Genomic DNA, 20103 nt, shown 5'->3' with positions numbered 1-20103 from the left:
GGACCAGCCGTTCGCGAGATTACCTGCTACAAAGAAAAGGGACTTCTCTTTATATAATTAGTATAGAATAGATGGGGAAAAAATAACGTTTCGTAGAAATAGTGTAGAATTCTGGAAAATCAATATTTTTCGATGGGAAAACTTTGTTTATCTTCTGGAGATTCCCGGTAATAATACCCAATTGCTCCTTTAACAATTCTTTCATGGTAACTATATCTTATAGGTCCTAGAGGATGCAATGGGGGGACCAATAAAAAATCTTTAATCATAAAAAATGGTTAAATAAACAATTGGATATTAATATTTTAAGTCTCCTGAAGAGAACCACAGTTTTACGATTGAAAAATATTGATTTTCAAAAGTTTTATACCATTTTTACGTAAATTTGTTTTTTTCCCCATACAAAATACATGGAAAACTTTGAGCGCTTTGACCACTCCCTATTTATTTATTTTTTTTCAAAATAAAAAAATAGGGGTATATTTATTTTCGGTTCAGAACAATCCTAGGGGGTGGCGGCATTAAAATTCCGACTTTATTATTTTGGACCACTCTAATGTACATACATAGTACATACACATGAGCATATGTATACATATTAGGGGTATTCTCTGAGTCTTGCAAAGCCCTTGCATGATGCACAGATTGCACGGATTGCACGGTAAAAACCGGTTTTCGTATGGGACAGCTTTGCAAACCGTGCAATCCGTGCACCGTGCAAGGGCTTTGCAAGACTCAGAGAATACCCCTATTGTACTTTCCCACAAGAAAACTCACGAATGTCCACGCTCACTTACATATTACATTCAGACACTTTCTCTTCTTTTGTTCGAAAACTTACCACTAACTGCCCGGCGTCCAAACACGTACATTATCATATCCTGAAATCATGTGAGAGACATATCGTAAAGGCCAACTTCTTTGGATGTACATATATGTACCACACCCACATGGGAGACCTTTTCCACACATGCACATATGTTCATATGTAAATACATATAACGCATTTTCACATTCGTGTAAACCTTCTCAGCATCCATAGAATTTGCGAAGCAAAACAAAGCTACTCATATTACAAAGCGGTCTATTGGTTTCGACGAACATTCTCCGGGGCAGTACGAGTAAGCTTTTCTCTACCAGTGAAAACAAGCAATGGCCGCACGCTGGCTATTGTCCGTCGACATTTGACCAATCCAATAGCATGTTGCCACCCAACTGTGCCGTTAAATCCGGATGCATTTGCAGACATATTTATATATGTACATATGTATATACATAGACACATACATATTTACATTGTTACATATGTATGTATATGTAGATGCGCGCTTTTAAGCTCACACAAATGAATGCACGTACATACATATGTACAACGCAGCAAAATTTAGACCCAGTCTGGCAAAGCGCTAGTTCCGCCCTACAAATTTCAGAACTGTCTCTGAACTACTGCAAAAGGGATGCAGAGCTGTACGGTTGAAACTCATATGTTGCTAGTTGCGCTGTCACCAAAGTTACTCATCCTGGTCATGTGAAAGCTGACAAAAGATGCACAAATGTAATATAAATATTTTTTTATTTAGACCCTAAAACTAATAACAAATTGTTTTCGTTTATTTAATATGTAATTATCTACATAGTTTATAGGCCAACAGCTAAAATATTTCCAAAAAAGTCTTTATTGGTAACATTCATGTCATTTTTATACATATATACGTACGTATAAAATTGAATGCAAAATACAACCATAAAATCTAGTTAAGCTACACTTAACAGCAAAAGTCTGCGTACACCATTTCTTTTTTAAATATTCACAATATATTGAGAGTTAAAATTTTTTTGTTATTATTTTATAGAAAAAGTGATCATGCTTAAAACAAAATCATATAAACCGTGTTTTAAAACTTTATACAAAACAAAGTTAAATTTAACGATTTTTCTTAAAAATTGTTGACTTTTTAGTAATATTAAAAAAAAAAATAAACAAAAGTGGTAAATAATCTCACTTTGAAATGGGGGTGCTATTGATATGAGCGACACCGTACATACGTTAATATATCACTGAGCGCCCGAAATGTGTAAATAGTTATGCAGTGATTATTTTTTTTTGTTAATTTCCTTTTCGTTAAGTTTTTATTTAAGTACTATGTTTCATATTCCATAAACCATTTAAATTCAAATTCCCAACTGTGCTGCAAACTTGATAGAACTCTAAAAGCTGTCTTCAAATTTCAAACTTTTTAGTCATTTTTTTTTTTTTCTAAATATTTCGAGTATTCTGTTTTGTAGCCCATCAAATGTTAGTGTAGTAAAGTGTAACCTTGCACCTGAGACGAAAATATTTAAATAGGAGAATACCTTCAAGAGCGTGCGTAAAAAGAGTTATAAAAAATCAACACGATTAATTATACTAAAATTTAATGGGCTATGGAACTGCATACTTATAAACTCTGATTTACGAAAAATATTTAGCACGAAAACCATTGTGAATATTCGAAATTCTATATATTCTTAATTCGTTGCCGGAGAGTCTATGTATTACATTTCAATATATTTAATACAATTTAACGCTGAGTTATCGCAAATAAACATTCAATATATCTCCGTTTTTCTCATTCTTCACACGACTTACTTTAGATTTTTAATTATAAGTACCACAGAAATACCCGTTATACGTAACAAATATAAATTATTGTTAAGAATAACGGTTTTAGAAAATGAAGGAATAATTGACAATTTATGCTCCTAATTTTAAAGCACAGTTTGCCTCAAAAGTAAATTAGTGCAAAACAAATAGTGCAAATAAAATGAAGTATTTTTTATTTACAAAATTGTATGCGTGCTTATTTAAAGAAAAGGCTCTATACTATACTTCATAGAACCAGCTCAAAACTAACCACATTTTTTCTAGCCCGGAGGTGAACCTTTTTGAATTATCTAGGAACTGTTGTTACATGAACTGTCTCAGAACCATCTAAGCCAGAATCAGCTCAGAACAAGTTCAAAAGTTCTGCAGAGGGCGACAATTGTTACTTCGTAGGACATCGCTATGTTAAAAAAGACTGTTGAAAGCATTGATTTGAGATAAATGAAGAACCAGTACCGTCCCTTTTCAGGCTAGCTCAGCGCAAGTTCTAAGCCAGTTTCATTTGCTGCAGGGTATGTACTAGGGATGTTAATTTTTTCGATTTTTGCGATCGCGGGATTTTCGGGATGTCGTTGGTTCAATCCCGAGATCCCGGGATCAGTCCCGGGATTAAGATATTTATTATTTTTCAATGACTTAACATGAAAAAATTGCATCAATATGGTTTGAGAAGCTCTCCTACCATATAATAAATAATAAGTAAATGGGTTTGGAACGTGATTTTTATTTCAAGTGAAAATTATTTCATAAGTAACAAAACGACAGACAATAATTAAATTTATATGCATTTATTAATACTTTAGTGTGTACATATCTGATAAAGTAATTTAAGGTATGTCGAAAAAAGCTTGATGCAAAAAAAAAATAGGTAAAAAAATTTATTTTCTAGTTGGAAGAAGATCATAATTGTAGTGACAGAAATAAAAGACGCGCCCTAATTCGACCAGTTTTGTCTATATTCCTTTTGTTTATCCAAAATTTAAATTTTTTTATAAAAGTCTACTTCTTATTACACATAATTAACTGCATATGTATATGGAGTGCAATGGGGTATAGTCGTTGCGCTGGGTATGCAGTTACAGTTGCATGGCTATGCTCAATCCCGACTCTTGCGTCCTCGTTCGCGCACTCTGGGCAACGTGAGCAACCCATGTGCAAGATGCGGTAACCAATCCGAGTGGAGCCTTGGGTCACGGCAGAAAGAGAGGGAGCTTCGGTGGGGCCACTACGACTTATTCGGTTTAAGGGCTCACTGAAGTCTGCAGCGTCTGTTCTCCAGTATGTGCGGCCGCCAGCGGGTGTCTGCTTGGAGCAAGCGGATCGCTATATAAACGTGTATTTGGTTGCGAAACGACCCCCGTCCCAGTAATTGGTTGTGCGCTGGGTTTGGGACCCCACGTAAAAACCACTTCCAGTGAAGAAGCAAGGGAAAGCCTCGGATGAGACCCGCCTTATGATGACGACCACGGCAAGCGTTTAAAGGACTACGATTTGAGGGCATGCACCTGGAATGTCCGGACCCTTAATGGAGAAGGTGCCTCTGCCCGGTTGGTTGATGTCCTCATAAGGACAAAAGCTGACATTACCGCCATCCAAGAAATGCGTTGGACGGGGCAAGGCAAGCAATGTTTGGGGCCTTGCGACGTCTATTACAGCTGCCATGTAAAGGAGCGCAAATTCGGAGTTGGATTTGTGGTGGGAGAGAGACTCCGTCGCCGAGTACTGTCGTTCACCCCGGTGGACGAGCGTCTAGCCACAATCCGCATCAAAGCGAGATTCTTCAACATCTCGCTCATCTGCACCCATGCCCCGAAGGAAGAGAAGGATGAGGCATCCAAGGACATTTTCTCTGAGCGCTTGGAGAACAACTGGTACGATGAGGAGTATCAGGAAGATGCAGAGAAAAAAAATGCCTCCTACAGGGCCACGCTGCGATCGGGCGCAACGCGCGCTATGTGGGACCGCTATAGGGATCTGAAGAGGGAAGCGAGGCGTATTAGCCGCAATAAGAAGAGAGAGGCCGAAATACGTGAGTGCGAAGAGCTTGAAATGCTGGCCGACATGAAGAATGACCGAAAATTTTACCAAAGAATTAGGCGACTTATGGAAGGTTTCAAGTCCAGGCAGTACTCCTGTAACAATGGCGACCTAGTAACCGATGTTCAGAGCATACTTAAATTATGAACAGAACACTTCTCTGCCCTACTTAATGGTAGCAGCACGGAAAGTTGTGGAGAAGAAGAACCCGGGCCCGCAGTCGATGATGACGGAGTCGACTTTCCACCGCCTGATTATGACGAGGTACGAATAGCAATAACGCGGCTGAAAAACAACATGGCTGGAGCTGACAGCCTGTCAGCTGAGCTATCCAAGTACGGCGGCGAGGAGTTGATAAGGAGCATGCATCAACCGCGGGATCAGCCTTACAAGCATAGGTTACAAGGTCTTATCGAGCTTATTGTGTGAAAGACTGAAGCCCATCGTCAATGAGCTGATTGGGCCTTATCAGTGTGGCTTTAGACCTAGCAAATCCACCATAGACCAGGTATTTACAATACGCCAAATCTTGGAAAACACCCGCGAGAAAAGGATCGACACTCACCACCTATTTCTTTGTTAAAGCCGCTTTTGACAGCACTAAAAGGAGTTGCCTATGCGCCGCTATGTCTGAATTTGTCATCCCCTCAAAACTCATACGGCTGTGTAAAATGACGTTGAGCAATACCACCAGCTCCGCCAGAATTGGGAAAGACCTCTCCGAGCCGTTCGCTACTAAACGCGGTTTCAGACAGGGTGACTCCCTTTCATGTGACTTCTTTATTCTGATGTTGGAGAAGATAATAAGAGCTGGAGAACTCAACCGTTCAGGAACAATTTACTACAAGAGCCTGCAATTGCTGGCGAACGCCGATGACATCGACATCATCGGTAACAAAAACCGTGAAGTCTGTTCTGCCTTTTCCAAGTTGAATAAGGAAGCAAAGCGAATGGGTCTGGTGGTAAACGAGGACAAGACGTAGCATCTCCTGTCATCAAACAAACAGTCAGCCTTGGCACCACGTCACTACTGTTGACAGTTATAATTTCGAAAAAGAAGAGAATTTCGTTTACTTGGGAACCAGCATTAACACGGATAATAATGTTAGCATGGAAATCCAACGCAGAATAACTCTTGCCAACAAGTGCTACTTTGGACTGAGTAGGCAATTTAGGAGTAAAGTCCTCTCTCGACGTACGTAAACCACGCTCTATAAGTCACTCATCATGCCCGTGCTGGTATATGGCGCAGAAGCATGGACAATGATAACATCCGGCGGCTCTTGGAGTGTTCGCGAGAAAGATTTTGCGGAAGATTTACGGGCCTTTACGCTTTGGCGACGGCGAGTACCGCTTGAACGATGAGCTGCTAGGCCGTATTTAGGGGGGGTTTGTAGGTGTTCTGACCCCCCTCCCCCCTCCCCCCACCCGAAATGTAGAAATGTCGGATTTTAAGGCACTAAAAACTTAAAAAAATTTAAAATCAGCTTTGAAAAAAGGCAAATATTTTTTAATTTTGTTGTGTACTTCCTTTATGTACAATGTGCATGTCCAATTAAAGATATTAAAAAATACATACTGTGGTCAAAAAATTATAGCCGAACCACTTTTTGCCAAGTTTTAACGTATTATTTGCGTTGTTATTTAATTTTGGTTGTTTTTTTTTAATAAAAATATAGTTTATTCTTTAACAAAAAACGTGTAAATCCAAGTTTCCAAATTGGTGCAATATGTAAAAAAATTCAACAAACTTTGGTACAAATTTCGAGGTTTTTTAAAAATTCCAAAATTTCAATTGCAGTTTTTAGCCATTTGAAACTTGTACTTTATTCTACTACAACTGCGTACTCAGAATCTTATTAAAAAATTCGAAATTTTTACGAAAATTTGTTGAATTTTTTTTAAATTGCATAAATTTTTAAGGCAGTGTCACTCGATTGGTATATTTGTACAGATTAGTTCATTTTTATATTGGGCTATTGGTACAAAATAAAAAAAATGGAAAATTTTGTTTTGTAGTCAAAGGATTGGTACAATACAGCGATGTTCTATTGAAAAATTTTAACAAATTCATTTTCGTGACTGGGATAAAGAAAAACATTTGGGTATTCACAGGATGCGATTTGCACCAAATTTTGGCTAATACCGAATCGTGTGACACAGCCTTTAAACTTGTGTTTAGACGGATGTTGTTAAAGAATGAACTATAAAAAACTAGCCAAAATTAAATAACAAAAAAATAATATTTTAAAACTTCTGAAAATTTGGTGCAGCTATAATTTTTTCGACTACTGTAGATTATAGAGTTGTCAAACTATCGATGGCACTATCGATAGTATCGATAGTTTCTATTTTTTTAGACTATCAATACTCATTGATAGTTTTTTCTTATACTATCAAAAATATCGATAGTTTAGTAGGACTATCGACCATCTCTCCCAATTTTTTTGAAATTATACATACATATGTTAATCGTAAATCCCGTTTTTTTTGTATAACTTGTGTTTCTTTTTGAACTTTCTAAAAAGATAAGTATTTTGGCTAAGCAGTTACTTAATTTTGAATGATTATAACTTTTATAAGATAATATTTATTTCACTATGATTCTGTAAAAACAAAGCAACCTAACTGATTTAGCGCTATCGATAGTGCTATCGATAGTTTTGTTTTTTTTCGAGACTATCGTGAATATTGATAGTTTTTCTGAAAACTATCAAAACTATCGATGGTGTGACTATCGATAGTTTGACACCTCTAGTAGATTATACTGCATCGCCACAAAAAAAGTTAGGGTTTTTCCGGCGGGATTACCAAACCTTGCATATTTTAAGACTTCTATCAAAATATTGCGGAAAAATATTAAGATTTTCGTGAGCTGGATCGGTTCGAAAATACCTCTAAAATTGTAGTTTTTTATGAATAAAAATAGTTTCTTAAAGGATTTTCTAAAAAAAAATCCCCGCAAATGACTAAACAGTTAAAAAGTTTGCATAAAATATTTAAAAAAATTTTCTACGTAATCATAATAATGAGATTTTAGATGCTGTTTTTTTTACTTTTTTCAAAGATTTGTGTAAGAAAAACTAGAATAACTGCTTTACCGATATAGACTTATGAGGTATCAGTGGAGAGGTATTTTCGCACCCTCTTTATTTCTTTGCAAAAAAACTCATTCACGTCCCAAATTTTTTTTTTTATCAAATACCAACACATCTTAATTCAATATGGAATGACACGCGTTTATCTTACCTTCCTCTTTCATACTTTGAATGAGCTTATTCGCAAAGAAAGGGAGAGAAAATACCTTACCAACGATAAGGTAAGTCTAAATTGGTAAGGTTTTGGCTGAGTTATTCAAGTTTTTCTTAAACCAGTCTTTGAAAAAAGGTCAAAAATAGCATCAAAATGTCATTATTATGATTCCGTAGAAAAATTTTTCTAAATTTTTTTATGCAAACTTTTTAAGCTTAAACTGCTTAGTAATCTGAGGTATATTCGAAAAAAAAATATCTAAAAAAAACTTTTTATTAATAAAAAACTTAATTTTTGGAGGTACTTTCAAATCGGTTCAGCTCACGTAAATCTTAATATTTTTGCGAGGTATTTTGGTGGAAGTCTTAAAATGTAATAGATTTTATAATTCCAGTGGAAAACAGTACCAATGTTTTTTTTTGGATAGGGAGTGATGCAGTCTACTGTACATAAGTTGACTATGATTACTGGGCCGTGCTATCATAGTAGCGTAATGCCACTAAGTGCTAAAATTTTCAGGCAATAGCCTCATGCGATTATCAATTAAATTTTTTGTTGTTTGTGTGAAATATTTTATTTTTATCAGTATTTTTCTTTTAATCAAAATATGTTGAATTAAAAGTGAAAATATAAAAATATTTTGCCACAACCCCCTTGGACTTGGCTTCGCTTGGCGTTTCCAATTGGCGTCAGTTTGCACAGAAGAGAAACGACTGGCGTGCTTTGCTGAACTCGCCACAATCGCTTAAGCGGTTACAGCGGGCATTTCTCTGACGTCATGATTTTTTTTTAAATACTTTATCGAGCCCTAACCGCCAAAATAACGTAAGTGACATTTTTTTTTTTAATTTTTTGTTTGATGCAGAAATATCCCTAGAGCATTTAGATGCATTTCTGCATCAAAACGAAAATTTTGAAAGAAATGTCGCTTACGTTATTTTGGCGGTTAGGGCTCGTTATAATTTCAAAGATATGGTTAAGTCCAAAATGTATTTAAAAAATTTCAGTGCAATGTAAAACAAAAGCATGGGTACCAAATGAAATAATTTTTTTGGGTTCACAAGGACGAATAGGAATTGAAAATACCCATTTAATCTATTTAATTTTTTTAAGTTAATAAAGTTAGTCCGTAACAAATAATTTTTTCAAAAATAAGAATTGAAAAATGTCAAGGATATTCAAGGATAAAATTATAAAAGGGTATTTTCAATACATACCCGTCCCTTACGGACCAAAAATGTAATGTGTTTTAACTCTACAGAATCTTCTCTTTCATTTGATACCCATACTGGTTTCTTAAGTATATTGCACTGAAATGTTTAAGTCATTTTTTGAATTACTCATATCTTTCAAATTTCAAAGTTCTGACGTCAGAGAGAAAAATTAAGAACGCAATTTTACTATATACGGGCCCCTGGTTTGGCGAATATATTGACTTTTTTGTGTGCAAAATTGCCTGCCGCAAGGTATTATATGTATATTGTGCTACACATTTATAAAAAAAATGTTAAATATTAAATAAACAAAAGAAATATAGCCAAAACTGGTCAGGATAAAGCGTTTCTATTATTGCCACCAGTGTAAATTACAATTCCCGAAAATCCCGGGATTATTTACCTAGACCGGGATTAAGATTCCTAGTATGCACACATGTATGTATATCCGCTATCCTATTCTATGCATACATACAAATGCATATGTATGCACATTAGGGTGGCCTGAAAAAAGTAAAGTCGGAATTTTAATACTCTCACCCCCTAGGAGTGTTCTATATCGAAAAAGTATGCCCTATTTTGGAACCAAACAATTTTTAGAGATCGCTCACAGCGCTCAAAGTTTTCCATTTATTTTATATCGGAAAAACAACTGATATTGGGCGCGTTTCTAAGACGTAGCTGTTGTTAAACTGTTGAGCGCTTGATTTAGAAACGCACAGTTGAGTAGTTCCGCTCAGCTGAACGGTTGTTGATTCGACGCCATTTTTTCCATCGTAAAATTATTTCGCTACATGAACTCAACAATTTAACTGAAAAATGATTTTTCCCTTCCGTCAGTTTTCATAATAAATTTAAAAAAAAATATGAAACTGGCTATAAATAAAATAAAATACACGTGTATATTTAAAATAAATGGAAAACTCGTGGACTTATAAGCATATGTAAGTACATACGTGCCAGTGTTCGTATGGAATAGTAGCTTAAGTTGGATGCTTTAGTGTTCATATGTTCATATTTTTAGCTTAGTAAAAATTTTTATTTTGGTGCTCTTTTATTTAATTTTGCTTGTTTACAAATATCAGCTGTTTGTTTGGCAGTTCATGTATCATACCGTTTCTAAGACGTAACTGTTAGACCCAACAGCTGACAGCATTTCCGCTACAGTTGGGGTAAACAGTTGCATCTTAGAAACGCGCCCATTGTTATTTTTGAAAATCAATATTTTTCGATCGTAAGACTCCGGTTCTCTTCAGGATATTTCCAATAATAATACCCAATTGTTTATTTAACCGTTTTTTAATACTAAAGATTTTTTATTTGTCCCCCATGGCATTTTCTGGGCTTTTTGGTGGACTTATAAAATATAATTACTATGAAAACATTGTTAAATAAACAAATGGGTATTATTATTGGGAATCTCCTGAAGAAAAAAACAGGGGCTTTTGATCGAAAAATATTGATTTTCAAGAATTATATAAAATACATGGACAACTTTGAGCGCTTTGAGCGACGTTTAAATATTTTTTTGATTCCAAATAAAAAAAATGGGGAAGCTTTTTTTTGGTATAGAACAATCCTAGGGGGTGAGACCATAAACATTCCGACATTACTTTTTAACATGCATTTATGGACCACCCTAATGTACATGTAGCACATGTGTAAATGAATCTGCGAAAAACTCCTCCAACGATTCAAACATGTATGTTGTTCAAAAGTTGATACAAGTTTTTGTGTACGTTCGAGAGCGGCCGAGTTAAGCGGGGAGGACATACGCCCATATTTGTGGCATGAGTCCACTTAATCGTGTTTATATTAGGATTTGTCGCAGCAGTAAAAATTATCGGGCGAAAAATTGTGCGACTCTCTTTTAAAATATTTGACCGGTATAATCTATATATACTATTTAATATAGAAGTCTTAAAGATGTGTTGGCTTTTTAGACTGAGGAATATTCGCCTATCATACAGACATATATACATATCATGGTGAAACGGTCTTGTATACATATGTATTTATATCTATAGTGTATAACTATTTACGCCAACTCTTACACGTTAGCTTCTTTGGCTCGCCAGAGATATGTTGTTGAAACCACCTTTTCTTTTTTTTCATTAGGGCTCGAAATCTACTTATCTACCATTATTTCTACTCTCAAATTAGCAATCGATTCATCCCTAAGAGCTTCGGAAGTTTTTAAATCAAAATTTTACTATCGGATATCTGCATTAATTAAACAATTTTCAGAATTTTCCAGATAAAGGTGTTGCATTTTTTTAATGAATGGCCACATAAGAAGAGGCGGTAGTAAATGCAGCAATAGTGTCAGTTATGTCAATTAAACCGTAATCTTCATTGTCGGCGTCATCAACATCGTCGACCATCAGTGTTACCAGTTTACCATTTTGTAGCTAGATTTAGCTATTATTTTCGCCGTTTAGCTATTAGCTATGTTTTAGATTTTTTCAATCGGGTAAGCTATTTTTGAATAATTTCCAGATTTTTACACAGAATTTTATCAATATTAATTGATTGTGGTGTAGTGGTAAGCAGTGCGCGCTTCCACTCCGCAGAGCCTGGGTTTAAGCCATGGGCGTCGCCAGGATCGAATTTAAGGGGGACCCGACATATAAAAAAAAAACAAAATTTTCATCTTTACACATTCATGTTTCTGGCATGGGGGGGACGATATGTACTTGCCAATTTCTTTTACAAAAATTATTTAAAAAGCAGACGTCTCGGGTGCTCAGCAAACCGGTTAATCGTTTCTGTAATTATTTCACATTGAGCACGTTCAGAAGGCGCAACAGCTCAGTAACTGTTGCGATTGCACCTTCTGAACGCGTTGTTTTGCACTTCTGATCAACTGAACAGTTGCGTGTTAGATGATCGTAATATTTTTATGATCATTTGAGACAACATGTTGTGTGTTTTGAATTTGACAGCTAATGTATCAAGCCGTTCAGAAGGCGCATTATCATGACTGATTGTTTTAGCAACGGTTGCGCTCAACTTCTGCGCCTTCTGAACCTACCCATTGATTCTCTAAAACAAATTTTCGATGTATTCTTAAGGTACTGGCCCAATGCAGGCTTGCTTTGCTTGCTTCGCTTTGAGAACTGTCAAAAGTTATTTGGAATATACTAAAACGTATGAAGACTGGTCAAATGACAGCTTTTTTTCACTTGCTTTAAGCGCCCCAAAGTTTCAAATAGGCAAATGTTTTATTTGAAAGCGTTTTGTAGGCCTTTGACAAAAAGGTGTGTTCCCGTTCTAAATGAATTCCAACAAACTGCTGCACACTTTTATGAACAAAAATTTGCTTTCGTAATTAAAAAAAAAATATAATATAAGTAACTCAAAGTTTGAGAAATATTATTCTATGTTTACATATTTATATTGAACATATCGCTGGCTGAAAAGTTGCTAAGTCCATTTATACAAATTTTACAGGAACTTTGAATACAACAATTTGCGTGTTTAAAGCAAAGCAATGCTCCCTACGAATCAGACTGATTCGATCTTTATTAAAAGATTTCGCATTATTTTATCCTTAACGGATTTTCTGGGCCTCTTCTGCCTTGGTTTCTCTTGCTTCCTTTATCAAAATATAAGGTTTCACAAAATGTGGACTAAGCAACTTTTCACACAGAGCTAGCGATATTTATAATGTCGTCTCTTGAAATATTGGATTTTTTTTTGTTTTTAATAAATGCACATATATTTATATATGTATAATTATTATCATTCCTATATATATATATTCCTTTGAAATGCAAAAATTAATTCGCAATAATTTAAAAATAAAACTAGAAAGATTGTTTTGTATTTCCTTTTTGTTTGCGGTCATTCAGGGTCCTTTTTAATGGTCAGTGATATCCTAGGTGTTTAAAAAAGAAAGGGATCTCAGCTATTTTTATTTTTTGCTTTCGTGAAATATATTTCAAAACTATGAATAATACCTAATAACTTTTCCGAATCTCAATTCTACGGAAACATGGTTAATATTTTTCAATAGTAATATAATCTACTCACTATCGACTTTTCTGCCGCTTGTTTGATATATAGCTCAATTCTGTGGCTGCTACAGATCGGCCTAACTAAGTCGTATGACTGAGCAATTATATATTTTGATAAGGCCTTAACTACAAAACATAGCAACATGTAACACATCATGCAAGTGCCAACTTATATCATGTCGCTTATACATGTTTGAAAGTGATATATGAAGACATTGCCAAATAAATTCAAATCAAATCATGCATAAAATTTATGCATGTCAACAAAAGGAACACATGCGACATATTCAGCATTATTATTTACATTGTATATACGGGAAGAGATTTTCCAAATTTTGCAAGCTCCTACTATAGTAAAGTTTATTAAACAATTATCTTATTAAAAATCTATATACCAACGGTGGGTAAACGTGGCTCTTTGAGGTTAGCAAAGTGCGGTCTTTTTACTTTCTCCTTGCTTAGAACATGTTTGATCTTTTTACTTTTTAAAATACACATTTCTTTGCTGGGCATTCTTTTCCATTGTGTTGTTTTTTTGTTTTATTCTTTTTATATACACATACTCAAATTGAGATCGGAACATTACCCGCAATTGGAGAATGAAAATTGGCTTTCTGACTTAATGTTCTTTACCGATATGATGCAACATTTGCAAAACTTTAATTTGTCTCTACAAGGGGAGAATAAAACTGTTTTTGATTTGTCGGAAATTATTTTAAGTTTTGAAGCTAAACTACGTCGTTGTATTCATGATCTCAAAAACAGAATATTTCATCATTTTCCATGGCTACAAAAAAAAATATTTCACATGATTTAAAAGCAGATTTTGAAAAAAGATTTGCCGATTTTAAATTATCTAAATGTACGTTTGCATACTTCATAAACTCTTTTTTATGTAACATAAATGAGGATGAATTTGCAATATTCGAAATACTCTTTTTTAAGAACAGCGAGTTGGAGTTTTTGGAAATAACTCTTTCGATCCGAACGGGACACATACGTCCCGGCAGAAGTTTGCTCATAACTAAAATAGAATCTACGTATTGGAGTTGGGTTAAATATCACCCGTCTGGTATTTTGGGGTTCAGTAATGGTTCGAAATGGTTTTTGTGCAGAACTTTTACAATCAAGCCATTTAGTTCTTTTCTGAAAATTACCCTACTTTTTTTATGGGGCATGTGTGTCCCGTTAGTATTTTTTGTTGACATGATGTTGGGATGAATATGACCGGCTTAGTGTTTGGGGACATTTTCTCATTTTCTTTGGCTTTTACACAAAGTTAATAAAAATAATAAAATAATAGAAATAAAAATAAAAAAAAGTACATACAGTGCCGGACAAAAGTATAGGCACAGAGATTTTTTCGCAATATATGCAAATTTTTTTATTCTAATTTATTTTCAATATTTTTTAATAAAACTATAGTTCGTACTTCACCAAACAACATAAAAACAAAATCTCTAAACACAAATTTTAAAACTCAGGAAAATTCAATAAATTTGCATACTAATTTGCAACTTCTTATTCAGATTTTCTAGAGAAATTCTAAGTAAATAGTTTTATAGCCCAACTAATTTTAGTATAACAAAGTGCAAGTTTGAAGTATCTAAAAAATTGCGTTGATTTTTTGTCATTTTTTTAGTAGAAGGTGTTGCTCATTTTCTCCATACAAAAAATAATTGTCGAACATACTTTGTACGGAAGAACCTGACTGAAAAAAAATTGCCAAAAATCAATGTGATTTTTTAGCACCTTCAAGCTTGCACTTTGTTATACTAAAATTAGTTGAGTAATAAAACTGCATACTTAGAATTTTTCTAAAAAATCTGAATAGAAAGTTGCAAATAAGTATGCAAATTTATTGAATTTTCCTGAGTTTTGCACAAAATTTAGAGATTTAGTTTTTATGTTTTTTGGTGTAGGACGAACTATATATTTATAAAAAATAAACTATAATAAAAAACTTTTCAGATATTGCGAAAAATTCTCTGTGCCAATACTTTTGTCCGGCACTGCATATGTCACACACAAGAAGAAATATTAGCCCAGCGAATGGAGTGTGATGTGTGTGGGGTTTTCTGGCAATGATATCTAGTGTTGCCGCGGCGCACTAAGGGGTATTTGAGGCAAACAACCGGTCAAAAGTGGTTTTTCTAAAATTCATAAAATGACACAAACAATGCATATTTAAATAAGTACCATAACCGGTTCACCGCCCCCGCCCCCAAACCCGCGTGTTTTACTGCGTCTGACTATATAATCAGTCGGAACCTAGCCTTTGTGTGTAACGCGTGTCTTTGTTCTCGCCGCTTTTGGATATTTTACATATTTCTCTGTGTTAATATATCTTCGTATGGTGAATTACCAGAAAACTTCGTATTGAATATGGATTTTGAAGATACGTACTTTGTACAAAAATATGTTACATTAAATTTCTAGTCAAAGTTCCGCATTTAGACCTATGTTGAAAATTTCCTTCTTAAAAACGTGGGATTTTTAACAAAAGTTTAAAACAACAGTGTTTTTGTTTATGTGTCGGGCTTTGTCGCCTTACATTTAAAACGTGGTAATAAAGTTTGAACCTTTGCCTATCTGAATGAAAAATAAAATCTCCCCCCGACCCACCCCAGCCTTTTTAAATTTTGTTTAGTCAAAGGCAAAATTTTTAAAAAAATCTTTTTTTTCTTAAATTTTTTCTTTTATACAGTGAAAATCAGTCACAATATTTTTCTGACAATAGTAGACGGAAAGGTCTGCAACTCCGCAACGGACACTGCATCAACTATGCGATGTTATATATGCGGCCAGACATCAAAGGACTTTAACAAACTAGAGAAAAGTGCCGTTAAAAAAGAAGCCCTAAAGTTTGGGCTATCAGTACTCCATGACAAAATACGCTTTTTTGAGACACTGCTGCATTTAGCATATAAACATCGGGTAGACTTTGCAAGAACATTTTTGTGGACTGAGTGCAACAGAGACATTTTTAATAGATTACTTTTAACATCCGATCCTCTCTCAGCTCGAGTCGGCCAAAGAATAAAAAGAAAATCTTGCCATTTTTCGCCGAGGCAAAAACCATTTTGATTGCTGCAACGAACTTAAATAGGTCGGACGACAATACTGTTGAAGATATTGATGATTGATGAGAGCGAATCGGACGGCAACAGCGAATTGGATGGCACTGACTCCGAATAAAATAAAATTTTCTAAAATTTTTACTTTACAAAATTTTTTTGTTTTTTTTTATGTATTTTTATTAATAAATCCAAAATATTGATTAGATATTGTTTTTTATTGTATTTTGAGATAATATAGGCCCCTAAATAATTTTGACCGGTTTTTTGGCTCAAATACCCCTTAGTGCGGCGTTCAGAAGAAATGTATCACCAAAATTTCCTAAAATGGATCAAAAGTATCATTAAAAAAATTTTAAGTATTAAAGTATCAATCATCAATAAAACTTCTAATTCTTAAATTAAAATGGTAGTTTGAATTTTTAATTGTGATCGTTGACAGTTTTTATTAATATATTTTGGTTCTTATATAAAATACTGAGTGAAAATAAAGCTTTTATACCCGGTAACAGTTGAATTCATTTGCATACTCAACTAAAATCACATATCAAATTGGTGTTTAACACTGTAAACACATAAAAGCAATTTTCACAATACTTACTGGATTACTCTAGATGAAATTCTTAAGGCAGTGTTACACGGTTGGTACATTTGTACAGATTTGTACATTTTGACAGTTACAGAGTAGTGTTGTTTGCAAATTATTTTATTGAGCTGAACACAAATTTCTAAAGAACAAATCTGTACAAATGTACCAATCGTGTGACACTGTCTTTAGCCCAGTACCACATCCGACAACTTCAAAATCAAAAAGGAAAAGGAACGACATTATTAGCCTGTTCCCGCATTCCATGATTTAGTGAGAAATTGTTCGCAAAATATATGATAAAAGTGTGAAAGGAAACGAATTCGGACTATTTCGGACTAAATCCTGGAGTACGGGAACAGGTTAGTTTTCTGTAGCTAACAGTGATACCATATGCAGATTAAAGGTGGTATGTTAAATGAAAGGAAACAAACTTAATGTGTGGCCACAAAATAATAAAAGTTTTAAGATGGGAAGAGTTACCCTCGACTTGTGAATTAAAATGTATCACAATTTACACTAAGCTGAAAATTAAAAGTATCCTTTAAAAATTCGATGAAAAACGTATCATTTTGATCCATTTGGATCAAAACGGCAACACTGATGATATCCCAAAGTTACAAAAATAACTAAAACCGAGATTTTCTACTTTTCGCATCGAAAGAGTTAAAAGAAGATAAGGCACTGGATATGCAACATAAAGCTTTGCCATTACTTGAATTCCGGCAACAAGTACCAGATTTAAAATATCCGCTGTTGAAAACAGCTGCGTGCTGTATATCTTCAATTTTTGGTATAACGTATAACTGTGAGTCTTTGTACTCTACTATTGGGCCCTCAGCACTTTTTTTTTTTGCTTAATTTGATTTTTTCTTTTTTTTACTATTGTGTTAAAGTAATGATATATAAAAATACTTATTTGTACGGCTTATTAAGCCAAAATTTGAAGGTATACATACATTTAAATATACTTTAATTTTGAGTATTATTCATCCCAAATGAAAATTTTTGTTTTCAAATAGATTTACATGATAATTCATGAGTTATTTCGCATTGTTGTACACATGTACATATTTTAACTAATTATTCAGAGTAATTCTAACAATAATAATAGTTTGTATATATCTTTTGTGAAGTGACTGATTAATTTTGGGTCAAAATTGAATGTTACTTGTATATTTTACACAAATTCATTATAAAGTAAGTTATGTGACTTTTGAATGCGGTTTTTGTGAACCGTTTTTAATTTATTTTTGGTTTTTTCGAAAACCGTAACATTTGCACCATCTACTTTCTGTACAACATAAGGACCTAGATAAATATTGCCATGTTTATCTCTAGGTTCCTTTTGTATTAAATCCGTATATTTTTCTTCAATTAGTACCGGACGTGCATTTTTATCAAATGACTTCTTCGATTGGATTTTATGTTTTGCTACGAGTTCTTTAGCGAGTGCATGAGATCTTTGCAAACGATACTTTACTTCTTTTGCATAATTGTCAACGTTGTAAATTGGATCGATTTTAACTTTTTGTACTTCGTTTGGTAAAAACAGCATTTTTACCAAAAATCAGTTCAAATGGGGTAATTTTATTATCAAAAACTGTGTTTGAGGTTGTGTTATGCAAAAAAGTAAACTATTTTAAATATGTATCCCAGTCGGAATATGATTCGTTTAAAAATGCTCGTAAGTACTCATTAAATACTCTATGATTTCGTTCTATTGTACCTACAGTTTCGTGATGGTGTGCTGTCGAAAAGTCATGCTTAATTTTTAAAAGTTTGGTTAATTCAGCAAAAAGTTCGTTTTTATATTCAGTACCTAAATCAGATTTTATAGAGTGCGTAATGCCATATACTAAAATGAAACTTTCAAAAATTGCTGATGCAACAGTTTTAGCACTTTTATCTGGTATTGGAACAGTAACTAAATATTTTGAGAGATCGCAAATCATGGTAACTGCGAACTTATTACCATATTTCGATTCTGGTAAATGTCCTATTGTATCGATAACAACAATATCAAACGGTTTATTCGGCGTTGGGGTTAGTACAAGTTTTTCTTTAACTTTCGGTTTTACTTTATTTAAAAAACATTTTTGACAATTTTTAATATATTTTGCGACATCACGTGTCATATTTTTCCAGTAATATGTTGTTCTAAGTTTCGCATAAAGCTTTGTCATGCCACAGTGACCTCCTGATGTTGGGTCGTCGTGATAAATGGTCATTAGTTTTATTTTTTTGTCATTTTCAGTCACAGTCTCGACTGGATCTGTTAAAATTATTTGTAATGATTTTAAAATTGTGTTCCCGCGATTTTTTAGCAATTTGTGAAATGACGGAAAATTTCATCGTCTTTTGGCCATTAAATCTCCTTAATTCTGTGTTTGCTGGCTTAAATTTCAAGCCTCGAAAGTAAATTATCGAAATTCATTATTTCGTTAGCAAAGACATAATTAAGTAACTCGAGTTTTTTATGTTTAATATGTGCACAAATTCGTAAATTTTTAATTTTATCATTTTTATCATAAGTAATTTCTGATCTAATACCCGGTATCTTTTTTGAATAGTGGTTTTCATTTTCGTTATTATCTGTATTTTGTGTAATTTCATTTTCTCGTCTAGTCATTGATCGCGTCTGTACTGCCACAATACTTTTCGTTGATTCCCTTATCTCGTCTATCGTTATACGTGAGAGTGCGTCTGCGCCAACATTTAATTTTCCTTTTATATACACAATAGTAAAATTGTACTCTGCGAGTTCTAACCTTATTCTTGAAAGTTTTGAAGAGGGGTGTTTCATATTGAAAAGGTATACCAATGGTCTGTGGTCTGATTTTACTAAAAAATGCGTTCCGTAAATGTATGGTCGAAATTGTTTAATGGCAAAGTAGATTGCTAAAAGTTCTAATTCAATTATTGGTTTTTTCTGTTCTGCATTGTTAAATGCCTTTGTAGCAAAACATATTGGTAAATCGCAACCTTGTTGTTCTTGGCTAAGTATAGCGCCACACCCTATTTTTGAAGCATCAACTGTAATAATAAATTGCTTTGTAAAGTCTGGATATTGTAGCAGTTTCGGTGACATTAAGGCTGATCGCAGCGCTTGAAAAGCTTCATCACATTTCTCATCCCAAACAAATTCTACTCTTTTCCTACTTAATTTGTTCAAAGGTGCTACCAGAGTTGCGAAATTGGGGATAAACCTTCGGTAATTATTTGCAAATGCGACAAAACGTCGTACTGCATCTTTGTCAGTAGGTTTAGTATA

The sequence above is a fragment of the Rhagoletis pomonella genome, unplaced genomic scaffold, assembly GCF_013731165.1.
Source record: "Rhagoletis pomonella isolate Grant_MI unplaced genomic scaffold, Rhpom_1.0 Rhpom_scaffold_00002, whole genome shotgun sequence".
Lineage (NCBI taxonomy): Eukaryota > Metazoa > Arthropoda > Insecta > Diptera > Tephritidae > Rhagoletis > Rhagoletis pomonella.
This window is presented reverse-complemented; position numbering follows the sequence as displayed.